Source organism: Triturus cristatus, chromosome 12, assembly GCF_964204655.1.
Source record: "Triturus cristatus chromosome 12, aTriCri1.1, whole genome shotgun sequence".
Lineage (NCBI taxonomy): Eukaryota > Metazoa > Chordata > Amphibia > Caudata > Salamandridae > Triturus > Triturus cristatus.
Window position 1 is genome coordinate 702,817,338 of NC_140595.1, and position 17,602 is coordinate 702,834,939.

Here is a 17,602-nt window from a genome sequence, read left to right on the forward strand (position 1 = left end):
GGATGAGCCTCACCCTGGGAGAACCACCTTTTTTTTTTTTTTTAGTTTTGAGGCAAAATCTTTTATTAAGTGCTTAAAAGTTGCGATACATAGTTTTTAAGGAAGTGGTACCTCACCCCTTAGGGAAGGCAGTCCACTTTAACTTTTAAGTCAATGCATTGAAACATTTTACATTCCATCAGATGTATTTGCAGATAGCGTTTTACGGTTTTAATGGGGACGCCACTTTAAGGAGTACAGTGGGGAAGGAGGGGTTTCTTACAGCTCTTCCTCTTCCTCACTTTCCCTCTTGTCCATGGCTGCATAGTCTCTAAGCAGGCTGAGTACCATCCTGCGGCACCCTTCTCTGTTTACCACCTCTCCATTGGTCACCAGGCAGGTTCTGGCAAACAGGAGAATGTCCTTAATACAGCAAAGGAGTCTCCAGCACCCCTGAATAGCTTCCTCTGTGTGTGTCCCTGGAAACAGCCCGTACAGCATGGACTGGTCAGTAATGGTCTCGTAGGGGATGAGGGCTACCAGTTCTTGTCGTAAGGCAGCCCTCAGTCTCTGGGCAAAGGGGCAGGCCCAGAAGAGATGGTGTGCAGATTCCTCTGCGGGGCATCCCCTTGGGCAGTTCCTGTGCGGGCACAGGCCTCTGCTGTGCATGAAGGACCTCACTGGCAGGTCCCCCTTCACAGTCATCCATGCTATGTCCTTGTGTCTGTTGGTCAGAACTGGGGAGGATACATTCTCCCACACGTGCGTTGCCGTTGCTGGTGGCAGGTCGCTCACTGGTTCGGTGGTGTCCCTGGTCCTGATCAGTTTGCGGATTGTCTTGGGCTTCCAAAGGCAAGGAGTGACACAGTTCAGCCCAAATTCCCCCACAAACTTTTCTACCTCCTTGTAGTACCATGGGAGGTCCCAGGTGAAGGTCAAAGCATTCTCCCACTTATCCCATCCCAGCCGTCTTCACACTGGGAGGAGGAAAAAGCGGAACACCTTGTAGGCAGAGTGGTCCTTGTTCACATTTAACAAGGTTATTCTGACGCAGCCACACACAAAGAAGGCCCTGAGGATCGTTGAGATGTCGGGGACTGCCTTACCCCCTTTGCGGTGCTCCTTGTGCATGACTGACCGTTTCAGCCTGTCCATCTTGGAGTGCCAGACAAAGTGGAACACCATGCTGTTGATGGCCCGTGCTACGTTGGCCAGGAGTGGCCAGGCTTGTGTCACATACTGCAGCACGGGCAGTGTGTTGTTCCTGAGCACCAGAGCTTTCCCTTCAATGCTCAGGTTCCTCAGGCTCCAGAGGCCCAGTTTTTGCTTCACCTTGGCCAAACGATCGTTCCAGCTCTTCGCTGCTGCCCCTTGCCCTCCAAACCAGACGCCGAGGATCTTCATCAGTCCTGCCTCGATGGGGAAGGGGAGAGGCTCGTTGCAGAGGTCCCATCGCCCGAAGAGTTTGGCCTGAGAATTGTCCACGTTGATTCTCGCCCCTTATGCCTTGCCGAAGTCTGTGCACGCCTCCAGCAGGGATTGGACTGATTCCGCATCCGCGCAGAAGAGGGTGACATCGTCCATGTACAGCGAACACTTGACTTCCCTCTTCGCGTCGCCGGGTGTCTGGATCCCTCTGATGTTTGGGTTCTTCCTGATGTACTCAGCGAGTAGCTCTATAACCAAAACAAACAGAGTTGGCGAGAGAGGGCAGCCTTGTCTTACCCCAGACCTGATAGGAAAGGGGTCTGTTTTACAACCATTTACAATGACTGAACTGAAGATGTCCTTATACATTACTTTAACGTAACCGCAGAAGCGCTCCCCCAGCCCAAAACCGTGCAGTACCCTCTCCATGAACTCATGGGAGACGCGATCGAATGCCTTCTCCTGATCTAGACAGACCAGGGCAGCCCGGATCTTGCGGTCCGTGATGTACTGGATCGTGTCCCTTATCAGTGCCAGGCTTTCTGCGACCCTGCGCCTCGGGACCCCACAGGTTTGGTCTGAGTGAACTAACTCTCCCATGGCGCCCTTCAGTCTGTTAACTAGTGTCTTTGCAAGGATCTTGCAGTCAACATTCAGGAGAGAGATGGGGCGCCAGTTCTTTAAGTCACATCTCTCCCCCTTATGTTTATACAAGAGAGCAATCATTCCCTCCCTCAGAGTGTGGGGCATGATTCCTTCCCTCTCCATCTCCTCATACACCTGCAGGAGATCTGGTCCCACTAGGTCCCACAGTGAGGCATAGAACTCGACTGGGAGACCATCACTACCTGGTGTCTTTCCTGACTTGAAGGATTTAACTGCAAGGTGCAGCTCGTCCAAAGTCAGGGGGGCATTAAGGGCTTCTCTCACTGTTGAGGAAACAGTTCTTGGGATACCAGACAGAAACTTTTCTGCTTGATCTCCCTCTGACCTCTTCTCTGAGTAGAGGTCCCCATAGAAGTCTGTCACTACCTTCCTAATGTCCTCCCTGGGACCGGTTTTGGGGTAACACCCCTCATCACCCAGGCTAATTAGAATCCAGTGGCAAAGTGAGCAAGGGACCCATGTCCGGGCATAGCCTGCCAACTTAGGGTGAACAAAGCAAACACAAGGAGATGATGGACAGAGCTCTGAAAATTTTCAGACACTTACCCCCAGTCACAGATCTCGGTTGAATCCATCATCATTCTTTAGCTCCCTTTGCCACCCCAGTTCAGACTCATCCATATGCAAATTAGAATTGACTGTGTTCCTCATGGGAACAGTCCAGCCCAAACTGCCAAGCCAGGACTTCCCTGGACCGAGTGTGCGATACATAGGTTATAAGGAAGTGGTACCTCTCCCCTTAGGGAGGGCAGTCCACTTTAACTTTTGTTAAAATGTACTTTAACACGTGGGGAAGGAGGGGCTGTGAACCACCCTGCGGCACGCTTCTCTGCTCACCACCTCTCCATTGGTCCCCAGGCGGGTCCTGGCATACAGTAGAATGTCCTTCACACAACAGAGGAGTCTCCAGCACCCCTAGATAGCTCCAACTGTGTGTGTCTGTGGAAACAGCCTGTGCAGCATGGACTGATGTGTTAAGTTCCTGAAGGGGATGTGGGCTTCCTGCTCTTGTCTTAAGGCAGCCCGTAGTCTCTGGGCAAAGTGGCAGGCCCAGAAAAGATGGTATGCAGTTTCCACTGCGGGACATCCCCTTGGCAATTTCTGTGCAGGCATAACCCCTGCTGTGCATGAATTACCTTACTGGCAGAACCCCCTTCACGGCCATCCATGCAATGTGTATGTGTTTATCAAAGTTGAGGAGGATATATTTCCTCACATGTGCATTGCTGTTGCCGGCGGCAGGACGCTTATTGGTTCTGTGGTGTCCCTGGCCCTGCGTGATTGTGGATTTTCCTTGGCTTCCAAAGGCTAGGAGCAACACAGTTCAGCCCAAATTACTCCACAAACCTTTCTACCTCGCTGCAATACCCTGGGAGGTCCCAATTCAATGTCACAGCGTTCTCCCACTTATCCCACCCTAGTCTTCACACCTGGAGGAGGAAAATGCATAACACCTTGTAGGCTGAGTGGTCCTTGATTTCATTTGACAGGGTTATTCAGATGCAGCCACACACTAAGAAGGCCCTAATGATTGTCGGGATGTCTTGCGGTGCTCCTTGTGCATGACAGACCTGTTAACCCTGTACATCTTCGAGTGTCAGACAAAATGGAACACCATTTTATTGGATGTGCTACGTTGTCCATGCCTGTGTCACATACTGCAGCACAGGCAATGCATCATTCCTGAGCACCAGAGCCTTTCCTTTGATGCTGAAGTTTTTCAGACTCCAGAGGCCCAGTTTTTCCTTCACCTTGGCCAGGCGTTCGTTCCAGCTCTTTGCAGCTGCCCCATATCACCCAAACCAGGCACCAAGGATCTTTACCAGTCCTGCCTCGATAGGGAAGGGGAGAGGCTTGTTGCATAGGTCCCATCACCTGGAGAGTTTCGCTCACCAAAGTCCTTGCACACTTTCAGCAGAGATTGGACCAATTTACCATCTGCACAGAAGAGGGTGACATAGTCCATGTGCAGCACACACTTGACCTCTTTCTTCTTGTCGGCTGGTGTCGGAATCCCTCTGATGTTTGGGATCTCCCTGATGTACTCAGCGAGTAGCTCTATGCCCAACACAAATAGAGGGGGCGAGAGCGGGCAGATTTGTCTTACCCTAGACCTGATAGGAGGGTCTGTTTTACAACCATTTAAAATGACTGAACTGAAGAAGTCTTTATACATTATTTTTAACATAACTACAGAATCGCTCCCCCAGCCCAAAACCATGCAGTACCCTCTCCGTGAACTCATGGGAGATGCAGTTGAATGTCTTCTCCTGATTGAGACAGACCAGGGCAGCCCAGATGTTGTGGTCCGTGATGTACTGGATTAGTGCCATGCTATCTGCGACTCGAGACCCCGCAGATTTGGTCTTGGCGACTAACTCTCCCATGACGCCATTGAGTCTATTTACCAGTGTCTTAGCCAGGATCTTGTAGTCTACATTCAGGAGAGAGATGGGGAGCCAGGTCTCCCCTTTATGTTTATACAAGAGTGTGAGCATTCCTTCCCTTAGAGTGTGGGGCATGATTCCCTCCCTATCCATCTCCTCATACTGCTGCAGGAGGTCTGGTCTCACTAAGTCCCACAGTGAGGCATTGAATTTGACTCGGAGACCATCCCTACCTTCGTCTTTCCTGACTTGAAGGATTTAACTGCAAGGTTTCCAGTCCAGGGAGGGCCTGGCCTGGCAGTTCGGGCTGGACTGTTCCCATGGGGAACAGGGTCAATACTAATTTGCACATGGCTAGGTCTAAACTGGAATAGCATGGGAAGCAAAACCCCGATGGATTTAGGCCCGGGTCTCTGTACTGGGGTGAATGTTTGACATTGTGCAGCATTCTGCCCATCAATTGTTCCTTTTTTTGTAGCGGTTATGTAATGGTCCACCTTTTTGGTGGTGTTGCGTCTGCAGCAGATATTGCTCCTCTGCTCACCTTTTCTAGTACTCACTCTCCTAGTTGACATGCCTATGTATTTTAAATTGCAGAGACAGTTTATCCTGTAAATTGCTTGTTTGGTATTACAATTTGAGTGCTTTCTTAATTGCCATGGGGAGCGTAAACCCAGGTCATATTATTTTGTGAGTGTAGTGAGGTGGGGCACACTGCATTGGTGACATGGATAGTGTCCTACCACTCCTGGTAGACCTAGGGCGTTATGTGTTGCGTCGGTTGGTCTAATGATTTGTTTGGGTCTTGTGTGTACCAATGTCTCTTAGGCCCCTGGCTCTTTTGTGAGAGAACAGCGGGTATTCCCATTGTCTGGGACCTGTGTTGAGTAGATGCCAGTTGCGTTTGATGATTTTCTTCATGTTGTCATAAACAACATTGTATGTAGTCACACAAACCATTCGTGGTTCAATATTTTCTCACTGAAATTTCGAATAATACCACACAATTTTATTTTCTGGATTATATCTCTGTGTAAGTCCATGACATAACTTTGTCTACTAGGTTGGCTGCTTGATGATTAGTCATTGGTACAACTACAGTTCCTACGGAGGTGTAGAACTGTCCATAAGGTAGATTTTCCCATAAGGGACGGGGTGAAGTTGGTAAAACTGAAAAGGCTGTTTGTAGCCGTCAGTTTGCGGTAACTATCTGATTGTAATGTACCCCTTTCTGGCAATGTGGTCATATTCAGGAAGGTCAGGGTGTGAGTGAATTTCAAGTTTCTGTCTTGGTTGTTCAGCCATGTAATGAAGCAGAGAGGTATAGTTGTGTTACCTCTCCATATCACAAGGATGTTGTCAATGTAAGCTTCCATGTGGAAATATGTGCTCAGTAAGGGTTTTCATTGTTAATGATGTGTTGCTTTTCTAAGTTGTAAACATACAGTCCAGCCACACTAGGGCCTAAAAGCACTCCCAATAGCACATAGTTCCACATGAAAGGTGTATGGAAATAGTCTTTATAATATCATACCAAATACCTAATCAACAGGTCTGCACAAAGGTGACACAAGATGTTAGACAAATGTTAGTACTTTTACATGGCTCAAGAACCTAATTCGAACAGCACATAATGCTAGCTTAGCCACAAGCGCTTGGGCACACCATATTTGGCAGTAACACTATGTGATCATCATTAGAATAGATATCACAATCACTTCTGTGGAAAGGTACTGAGGCTGGTACATTGCATTACCCCTGACAGTCCTAAAGTGTCATGTACACTAGACACATGGAGAGCAACAGTATATCTCAGACCATAAAAGGTACCACACAGTTTAGGCCTCTCTTGATCGGGCAAAATGTACTATGCCGAACCTGTAAGGAATACATAATGACGTTCTTCTTTCTGTGGTTGTATCAATAAAAACTATGAAAGTCTTCCCTCTTTGGACACTCATCTGCTTTGCTGACTGTCTCAGTGCTGCATGTATTGCTTTATCTTGTTGATCTATATTAAAATCTATACATCTTATGTGCTAACAGATTGTTATTATTATTTGTTTGGTATTTGTTTCAGACTTCTACACTTGGTGGAGAATGCTTTGGCTCCAAGATACCTGACTTATGCCATAGGCTGCGGCCTTCGTCCTCGGTCAGAGGTTTGAGGTTTGACCACATTGCTTCCCTGCCTTCGCAGTCTCCATCTCTTCCTCCACTCTGGGGCTAAATGCTTTAGCCGTCTGTGAGTAGATAGTGGTGGTTTCTCTGGCTGCTTTTGCTTCCTCTCTTCCTCCCTCACTGCACATACTGATGGATATTTTCTATTATAATATATACCCTTTCTTTTTTCTTTTCACCATCGTCACTTGCATAATTTTCCTCTCAGTTTGCGACAGTTAAATGGCTGTTCTAGCAGCTATCTTGGTCGCTTTCATTTCCATGCTCTTTGCGGCTTTGGTGATTTATTTCTCGGTCTGTCACCAATCCGCTGAGGCTTTCACCACTGGTTGAGGTTAGACCTCACTTAGTAGTGTTCACTGTGGTATTATAGGGCTTGTCAATTTTCCCAGTCTATAATGTTTCTATCTGGCGATGCGGCCGGACCCTGTTCTACTCCCTGATGTTCATCTTGCTCTACCTTATAGTTACGGAGCTGTGACTTTGCCCCTACAGGCTGGAGAGGGCATCCGTTCGCATTTCCCCTTTCCTGCAGTTTCTCTTTGGTGCTACGCAGCAGTTGGATGACGTGCACCAGGGAGAGTGAACTTCTGCTGTCCTCTGTGTTACTTGCAGAGACTTCCTGTCCAGGGGGAGGTCATGGCGATTTCAACTACTGAAAGGAGCAGTGGGCAGTTGGCATTGCCAGATCTGACATCTTTCAGTGAGTACTGATGGAGGCATCCCCTCCTCACGGTTGGATAGAAGCAGGTATAGCCCCTTGTTGTAGACTAGTGGCAGGTTTTTGCTTCCCAGATCAAGGGTGGAAGTGAGTGTAGCTCCCCTTCGGTTGCACAGATTTTGCGTGCAGCAACAATATAGTGGAAGTGGAAGCAAGGTGTGCTCCTCCTTTTGTTGCTACAGGTTCTTGGACGCCAGTTGATCATTTGCGATAGCCCAGGCTTGGGTGCTGGCCACCAGCCTCAGTGCAACCGGAGGCTTGTGGGCTCTGGGGCACTGCCTTCTGCTGGACACCAGAGATGGTTTCCTACTGTGTCTAGGTGTCCATCTAGGCACAACATTGAGGGGGATTGGTTTGTGTTGGTTTGAAGAGTATTATTAGCACCAAATGTGTTTATCATGTGCCTCTCATTCTTGTGGGTTGGAGTACTGTTATTAAGATGATTGGCGTTTCAATTGTTACAGGGTGTTTTCAGTTCTCTTGAGATTTTCTTTGTATTTGGGTATTGCAAACGCTACTTGATTGACAGTTTATCGGCTTCTAACTCTCATATGACTGTCTGACTGCCTCCCCATGTAGTAACAATTGCTACCCTAAACATGCCGTTAAATTATGTGATATGACAAACATGGACTGGATGGCAGATTTATTGATCTTCACTGTGTACTGTACATTACCACCCACCTGTGTGCTACTTCCTATCACATTTGAAGTACTACTTCTCCTCCTCCTATTTCTCCTAATGTTATTCTGGGACTAGGATAGGTATACATCACTGAGTTATAGCACACAAGCATCAGCGCTGCTGCAGCGCAGGGACTAAATTCCAGCTTTTGTATTTCATGTGTATGCCTGACTATTTCTGCTCTGTAAACCTGAAGGCCTTCCCCCACGGCTCAGCCCGAGGGGTCTTCAATTCTGTCTAGCCACATCCTTCGCCCTTCAGGAAATAACAGAGGAACACAATGGGACAGAAGCACTATTATCTCCTCTTCCTACTTTCCTATCTTCTTTTCCTTCTGTTCCATAGGATGCCAGTACCGCTGGGCTTCCAGCACACAGGACTTTTCCTTCCTTAACTACTTGTGAACGCTTTGGTGAATAAGTAGCAACTGCGTTGTTTGATGAATGACGGACAGCTTCCTCTGCTTTTGCAAAGCTGCAGGTTGGTTGAAGGTATGGGATAATGTTCGTCCTCCCATTATGTCAATTACCATAAGTTCAAACATATAACTCCTTGACCCTCCGTGTCTTGTCCAGTATAACTGAACTGAACTGTCACCAACACAATTAGGGATAGCGCTTGTAGATATCACAAACACATCGCGCCACACAACATCTCTGAATATAGCCTGGGTAACCCCCTAAAGTAAGAATGATCTAAATAGCAGCCATCCATCTCCACCGAAGGACTCCCCAGCATATCACATGGCACTACACCAAAGACTTGGTTCCATTCTCTTTATACACAAATTACATGACTTGACAGCGAAGAGACAGGACTTGCAATTTCCAATTCATTGGACCTATGACTTAAATAAGTTGTCATACCTGAGACAGATGCTAAAGTTGAAAGGATAGAAAATAAGGCCAAGTCATTTTGGAAATTGGAATTGGTTTTGAGAGATATGCGCGCTACAAGTAATGTGACAAGTAAGGTGCATAAGGAATTGTTAGAGGTGAAGAACGGATCTTTAAATAAGATGGCAACGAAAAGATGATTGAGACCTGGACAAAAAACATAAGTAGATGTTGTAGGTGTTTTTCCATGCATTCCAGTGGCGTGTGACAAAAAGCAGCAGCATGAAGGGGGCGTAGAAGAATACGCAGTACTCGAAGACATAATAATGGGCATAATAACGGGTAGGCAACAGACTCTCCTTCCAAAGACAGACAGCACACTCACATTCTCCGCCACTGGGACACAACACACTGAGCTGTCCCAGGAGGAACAGACCATTTGCAAAGCGCTCGTGCACAAACTCTTGAACGAGGAAGTTACCAAACTAGAACTTGATAGTGTTTCAAGCATCGCCTCTCTTGTAATAATGAGATAGGAAGCAGCCTATGCGGCTTCCAAGTTCTGTAGAAAGAAAACAGAACTGTTAAAACTATGCACAGACAAAGGAGTCACAATACCACATCTTATTAATCATATGCAGAAACAAACTTTTGATGGCAAATCACTAGATCACACATTTACTGCCACAAGCCTGGCAAAATTTGATATAGGACATCTGCACTTACGCACTTAAGACAACACACGACATCCTTACATTAGAACAGGCCCTGAGTGGAACACAGTTAGCTTCGCCCACAGAGGCTCGCAACCACAGTGTTGGTCGCCCCAGTTCCACCACCACCACCATACCACAATCATTACCCATCATACAGAAGAAAATAATGAAAAGTGACACCGGCAAATGCCAGGAACTTTTAGATCAGTTGGTGGAAGGGAAATTACAAGTAGGTGCTTTTATAGAAACAAACACTAGATGATACCAGGAAAGGGTGCTTTCATTAGCACGTGCTGAACTAATGACCAAAGGACCACAGGCCCATTGTGCGTATGTGCTGTAAGCAAAAAACATTGGCAAAGAAGGACGTCCGGGGCAATCATCTCTCCCTCCACAGTACGACTGGGACATAGTCAAATTTAGCTTCACAGATTCAGAACTACCAACAAGGGATGATGCTAGGATTGTAGATACATTGAAATATACAGTAGAAAAATTGCAACAGTGGAAGAACTTAAACACTATGGCAGTAATAGAGGTAGTACAGACTTTGACCCCGTGTGCTCGTGCCTGTCCAGACCCGCAGCACCTAAACCTGTAATGCCCCTGCGAGACATTCCCCTTCTGCCTGGAGGCAAAGTAAATGAAGTAGCAAATGTCCATGTACCATGGTCCAGGGCAGATCTCATGTCTTTTACCAAAGACTTCCCAAAATTATGTCAAGAGCCAAGAAGGTGGTACACATAATTATAAAGGATGGCAGCAATGGGGGGGATTGTTGTGGAGAGATTTTGATGTTCTATTCAATGTGATAGTCCCAAAAGTCTCATGGGAAGATTGCAAAACCAAAATAGAGTGACTAGAGAGGGAGCCAGACAGGCGAGAAGGTGGCATCTTTGGAGATGAGGTAGAACAGAAATACAAAGAAGTAGTAAAATATCTGAAAGAAAAGGTTTCAGAAGACAAGGTAGACTGGAATAAAATAACACATACAAAACAGGAAAACAGCTTAACAGAAGATTAAAGAACCCAATGGGAGATACTATGCCAGCATTTGTCACCACTTTAATTCAAGAACTAAGGCAAGGCAACCTATCTAGAGACATCCTTTGTATGATGTCAGCAAGAACCAATAGAAAAAGTGCTTGCAGCAGCCAAATATTGCACTTATTACCAGTTACATGCACAAACCATGAAGACAGAGAAAGTTCAATTGATGGTAGAGCAAGACAAGTTTTACAGTGGTCAGCAAAATAGAGGTAGGTGGTGAGGAAGGGGCACAGGCAGACAATGAGATGATAGGACAGCTTCATTACCTCTCCCGGGAACAGCTTGCTTCTACTGTAAGGACCCCAACCACTGGAAGGCAGACTGCCTACTACTAAAAAAATTAAAATCAGGGCAGCAGGCCAGCACAATACAGAACACAGGGCCAACAACAATATCGGCAGAAGACACAATATCGAGACAATAGGCCTGACTCTCAGCAGGAACACAGCACAGCGTAGATATGCTCCAAATGACATGACTCCATCCCCACCCCAGAATGGAAGAAACCTGGATAAATGGGTAGTAATGGATGAATGGGTGCCAGAGGATGATGGCAATATTCTGCTACATCCTCCACCACCTCAAGGAGCATTCTAGGGATGCCCGGAAGCGGGAGACTGCCTGATAGCTCCAGCATTAACAGTGGATCAAGCTGATCTGTACATGGAGGGAACAATATTAGGCAAAGCTGTTCCATTCCTAGAATACACAGGAGCTCAAAGATCAATCCTGAAGGTGTAACACATGCCAGAAGCTCCACTCTCTGGTAAAGAAATAACGTCAGTGGGCATGACAGGACAAATGGTGGATGAATGCCTAACCAAAAGTTTGAAGTTTGAAGTTAGTAGTTGACCCCCTTACTGTCCACCACCAATTTATCCTTATTGGGCGAGGACCTTCTCTGCAAATTACAGTGCACTATACACTGCTCACCATCAGGGGTCTTTCTAGAAAGCAAAGCAAATAGCTTGATGTTACAGGCATTCATGACATGCACAGAACCAGTATTACCACCAGAACTTCGTGATTGCGTGTCACATCACGTATGAGCCCGCACTAACAATGATGGGGGCGGGTGTTGAATTATGCGCCAATACAAATTACATTGATACTAGAGCACCATTGCCAAGGGTGCCACGATAAAACATTTCAAAAGAAAGGGAGGAGGGTATAGCACCATCATAAAAGACCTTCTCCAACACGGAATAATAAAGGTTTTAATTATGTTTTAGCCCATGCAACACACCGATACTGTCTGTCAAGAAAGTCTCCGGGGGTCCTGATGTGGCCCCCATATATCGTTTTACACAAGACCTAAGAGAATTGAACAAGATGGTGGTCCCGTCCTTTCATGTGGTCCCCAACCCAGCTACAATATTGTCTAAGATTCCAGTGACAGCCATACATTTTACCATGCTGGTTCTCGGCTCGGCCTTCTTTGCCATCCCCCTACACCCAGATAGCCAGTATCTTTTCTCATTTTGTTACCACTTAAGAAGATTTACTGTTGTAGGCTTCCCCAGGGGTACAGAGAGTCTCCCTCAAATTTCACAAATGCACTAAAAACTGATTTGGACTCCCTAGTGCTAAAGGAAGGTTCCACCCTTATCCAGTACATAGACAACTTGCTACCTGCTTCACCTTCCAGAGATGCATGCATGACAGACACGGTTGCCCTCCTGGGATATCTAGCACTGAAGGACTACAAGGTCTCCCCAAGAAATTACAGTTCTGCCTCACCACAGTAAAGTACTTGGGACATGAATTGTCCGAAAGAACAAGAAGATTACTGCCTGACAGAATATCCATCATCACCCACTTTCCCCGACCACGCACCGAAAAAGAGGTTTGGGCCTACCTGGGGTTAGCGGGATATTGCAGGGACTGGATACCTAATTGTTCCTTGATGGGCAAACCATTACAAGCACTAACTCACAAAGATGTGCCAGACATTGTGCCATGGTTCCAAGACTGCAATAGAGCCTTTCACACACTGAAAAATTTCCAGAGTGGGGTCCCGGCTCTGAGCCTCCCTGATTACAGCAAAGATTTTCACCTCTTCTCCAATGAAAAAGGGGGTTGTTCATTGGGGGTTCTGCCACAAAAGCATAGATCCTTCTACCGCCCAGTGGCATACTACTCTGCCACCCTAGACCCAGTTGCGTCAACACTCCTGCCTTGCTTGCGAGCAGGTGCGGCAGCAGCCCTGGTGGTAAATAAGTCAGAAAATATAGTGCTGGCACACACTTTGGTCTTGCTAGTCTCACATGCAGAGAACACTCTCATACCTTCCACTCAGACACAGCACTTGAAAAATGCACGCCTCAACAGGTACGAGCTGATGCTACTGACACCACACATTGTTATAAAAAGGTGCACCACCTTGAACCCAGCTTGCCTTCTGCTCACAGAACATGCCCAAGATGATTTGACAGCAGCCGATGTCTTTCATGATTGTGCACTAGCCATCAACAGGCATTGAAAGTGTGACCAGACCTAAAGGACACACCACTGTCAGATGCTCAAGGAGATTTGTTTGTGGATTGTTTGTGTCTCAGAGATGATAGATGAACACTACAGCCAGAGGGTACAGCTACCAAATTGTTAGAGGGGTAGGCTGACAGCTACCGAAAGTGCACAAGTAGCGGAACTCATGGCACTCAAAAGGGCATGCACTTTAGCAGAGGGAACATCTACACAGCCAGCCAGTATGGGGTGGTCCATGACTTTGCATAGCTATGGCCAATGAGGGGATTCCTCACTTCTGCAGGCCAGCATACAGCATGCAACATTGATAAGTGATCTCCTATAAGCATTGCTATTGCCTCAAAGTTGCCATAATAAAATGCACAGCACACACTTCATTAAAGGACTATGTGTCAAAAGGCAACACTTTAATTGATTGGGAAGTAAAGAAAATAGTGTTGACCAACTGCCAAGTAACAATGGTACAGATGACTGTACAGAACAAAGAGATACAAGTAAAGAATTATTCACTACATTTTGATCCTATGCACATTCAGGGACAGGTTGAGGAACATGAAAAGGAGGAGTGGGCAAGGGTAGGATGTGTGCAAACAAAGGAGGGGTTGTGGACAGGACCTAATGGTAAAATGTGTTTGCCTTCATCAATGCTCTCCTGCATGGCCCATCTCTTCCATGGTCCCTTAGATGTCGGATGAGATGGCATGATCCGTTTATTGTCACAATGTTGGTGCAATTCCAAGTTCCGTCAGACAGCAGAAGGCCTCTGTAAGCAATGTACTGTTTGTGCACAATACAAGACAGGAAAGTTCCACCAACTGCACCTGGCCACCTTCCACCTCCCCACTGACCTTTTGGGATCCTCCAAATAGACTTCATTGACATGCCTCAGAAGTACAATTATGTGTTGGTAATAGTGTGCTTGTTCAACAAATGGACTGAGGCATATACAACAATGAACTGTGATGCACAAACTGTTGGCAAATGCTTTTTGAAAGAACATATCCCACGTTTTGGGGCACCCGCTCTTTTGAGCTCCGACAATGAGCCTTAATTTATTTCCCATTTTATAGGGGGAATATGCAAAGGGCTTGGGGGTCACACAAAAATTGCATTGTGCTTATCACCAGCAGCAGGAGCTGTGGAAAGGCATAATGGGGTACTGAAAAATAAATTGGGGAAGATTTGTGCATCCACTGAGCTATCTTGGATAGATACACTGCCATTGGCTCTATTGGCAATGAGGAGTAACCCAGATAGAGTAACTAAATTTAGCCTGCACGAGATTCTGTTTGGCCGCCCAATGAGCATCCCAAGACTCATGTCCACTGCTTCACTGTCAATATCAGACGATTCATTTTTTTGCTATTGTAAAAAATTAACAGAGACATTGCGTTATCTTAATTGCCAGGTCCTGTACGCTCTTCCAGAAGCAGTGACACCACCGGCTCATGACCCCCCTGCCCGGCGACTGGGTTAGGATAAAAGTCCACACCAGATGACACTGCCTCAAGCAAGCTGGGAAGGCCCTTACCTGGTTCTCTTGACCACAGCTACTACCATCAAATCTGAGGGGGCTGACCTCCTGGATCCATAGCTCCCACACCAACAGAGCAAGAAGCACAGGCTCCAGCTGCACCATCAACTGCATCAGAGGCACTCTACAGGTACCACTTTCGCTCCAGCAAAGAAGCAACAGCAAGTAAGAGTTGAAAGAGGCGGATCCCTAATGCATGTCCGCACTGGGGTGAACGACCTTTACAACACGGTCATTACACCACGATACATTTACATCACGGTCATTACAACACGAGTCGTTACAACGACTTGCGCTGGATGGCGCTCTACACTAAGGAATAGTATGATTTACTATTCCAACACCTTCCCTACTGTTACACACACTGGAGTTGGAATAGTAAATCATACTATTCCGAAGCCCAGCGCCGCTAGCGCAAGTCGTTGTAACGACTTGCGTTGTAATAACCGCGATTTAACCCCTTCAGTGCCCATGACGAGCTGGACTCGTCATGGGCCGCGGTGGCGCTGTGCCCATGACGAGTCCAGCTCGTCATAGACCCCGCCCGCTAATGCAACGGCCGGCACTGGGCGGGGAAAGGGGCGGGCACTGAAGGGGTTAACATACCCCGATCTAAATGATCGCATTGTAACGTCACATATTCTGTCACTGGACCATGAAAGCGCAGCAGGCCAGGCCTCTGGACAACATATTTTCAAGGATATTCATGTTTTCAAGTGCCTGGTGACCTCTGATGGTACACCAAAGGGACACCAACGGTTTCTTTTGAAAAAGTTGCTGGCACCTGCCTCAATAGGAGCGCAGGACCCACAAGTTAGATACATACATTGGCTGCTTTGCCCAGAGACTACAAAAGTTTCCAACATCGAGAATTCCAGACAACATTTAGGACAATGCTGAGAACAAGGCGGGTGGAAAGAAAGTGGCCAACGGTGCTGACAGAGATCCTGCCTCCAGTTTCAGGATGAATAATAACAGGACTTGTGCTATGTGCAAAAGACATTGCCATACCATTCCTTAATGGCCAGGTTGGAGATGGGAGCAAAAAAAAGATAATATTTGGGGAACTTAAAATGAATAGCACAGAGCAAGAAAACATGTGAGAGGTTGAGGTTGGAGGAGAAGGGGAAAAATAGCTATGGGACAAGTGTAAAGGAAACAAACATGTGGAAATGCTAAAAATGTATGTACGCACTGACATACAACGAATCTGCCGTATAGAGGAGAAAGGTGGACTTCTCTATTAGTGAAAAACATTGTTATTATCAATTGTCTCATTTTGGCATCACAAGAGGGCGCTCCTAAGACTACATTCTGACAGCCACTGCAATTACTGATGAAAGAGTTTACGTTTTTGCTTCTGCTTTCCCAATGTGATATTCCATTGACAGTAATAATGCAAGGGTAGGATGCAGCCTGTCTGGCAGTGTGTTTTGACATATGATCGCGGCTCTGAAACCAGGAGGCAATGCTCACAGCCCACGGCTGACTGGACTGCATGGCCTCGAACACTTCCGCTCTCATTCCAGCTTTCTTGGTTCAGCTAACACACTCCTCATCCTGTGATTCTGGGCAAATTACTTAATCTCCTTGTGCCTAACAAAAATAAATGTGTTCTCATGTAACAAATCTAGTGCTTAGGTAAAGGACTCTGATACCCAATGTTTCGGGTCTATTCGCGCTATATAAAAAATCTACTAAAAGTAAATATAATAAACAGTTCCGGCACCAGATGTATAAAAGTAATATGTGTGCTCGCAGCAGCCACATGTTTAAATTAAAAGCAGGTGTACAAATTAAAGCAGTGCACAAACGTGTGGGAAGGACTGTATATATGCTTTATGCTTAAATTGCTTCATAAATAAATTTTCTTTTTCTATTTATAGAATATTGCATAACCGCTTGCAGATAAATAAAAAGGCATGGAGAGAAAAAAAGTATGGATAAGAAAAGAGATAGGTATTATAGAAAGTAGTATATAGAAACAAAGAGGGAGGCATTGTAAGACAGAGGTGTAGATAGTACGGAAGCATAGATAGGGATAGAGAGAGATAGAGCAAGACATGGTTAGTGAGACAGGTCTTATAGATAAGTGTATGGAGACAGTGAAAGGTAGAGATATAGATAGAGACAATAAAACACAGACACGGTGAAAGACAAAGACGCTGAGGAGGAACATGGCATAAGATAGATAAAGAAAGAAAGACATAGAAACCATAAGACCAAGGGGCGGATACAAAAACACACAGGGACAAGGAGAGGCGACAGGAGAGAGAGATGTTAATAGAGAGTGTTAACCAGTTACACGAAAACGCACAGCGACTAGAGACGGCAAGCGCTAGGAGAGAGTGCTTCTCCACACTGCGTGTGCACAGAGTAGTCTATGCTTTAATTACGTTTGAATTCTGCACTGTTAACATCGCATTACCCCCAGATACATAGGATTACGAGTGTTTTTGTAACGTAGGCAAAAATCCATCTACTATAAGTAAATATAAACAAGCATTTACAATGCAATGGTCTCGGCATTGGTAAAGTTAGAGCTATTGGCATTGCTCATGACATTATTTTTGTTTGTGTTTGTTTTTAAAACATTTAAAGAAAAGGTATTGTTATTTACAATGTCAATAGCTTAATCACTCTCAAATGCGAGACCTATTGCATTTGCACCCACACACAGAGCCACCTACACACACACTGAGTAAGCTATTGATACAGTAAATACTAATGTCTTTTTTTTTTACTTGTTTTAGAAACAAAAGCAAACCAAAATGTCATGAGCAATGCCAATAGCTCTAACTTTAACAACAGTAGTATTGTTGGGTGAGTTAGTGTTTAGATAGTGTACTATTACATGAGTAATAGTTGTGAAGAGAAAGAGCAAGGTGTGAATAGGAAGTTGTAGATTCTAAATGGAGGAGTAAGTATTAGT

The 17,602-nt window shown here is 45.9% G+C and overlaps 1 pseudogene; it reads right to left on the minus strand.

Annotated features, from left to right (window-relative positions):
• Nucleotides 1-258: 258 nt before the first annotated feature.
• Nucleotides 259-1,563, minus strand: LOC146780145 (uncharacterized; annotated as a pseudogene).
• Between the last annotated feature and the right edge of the window lie 16,039 nt (nt 1,564-17,602).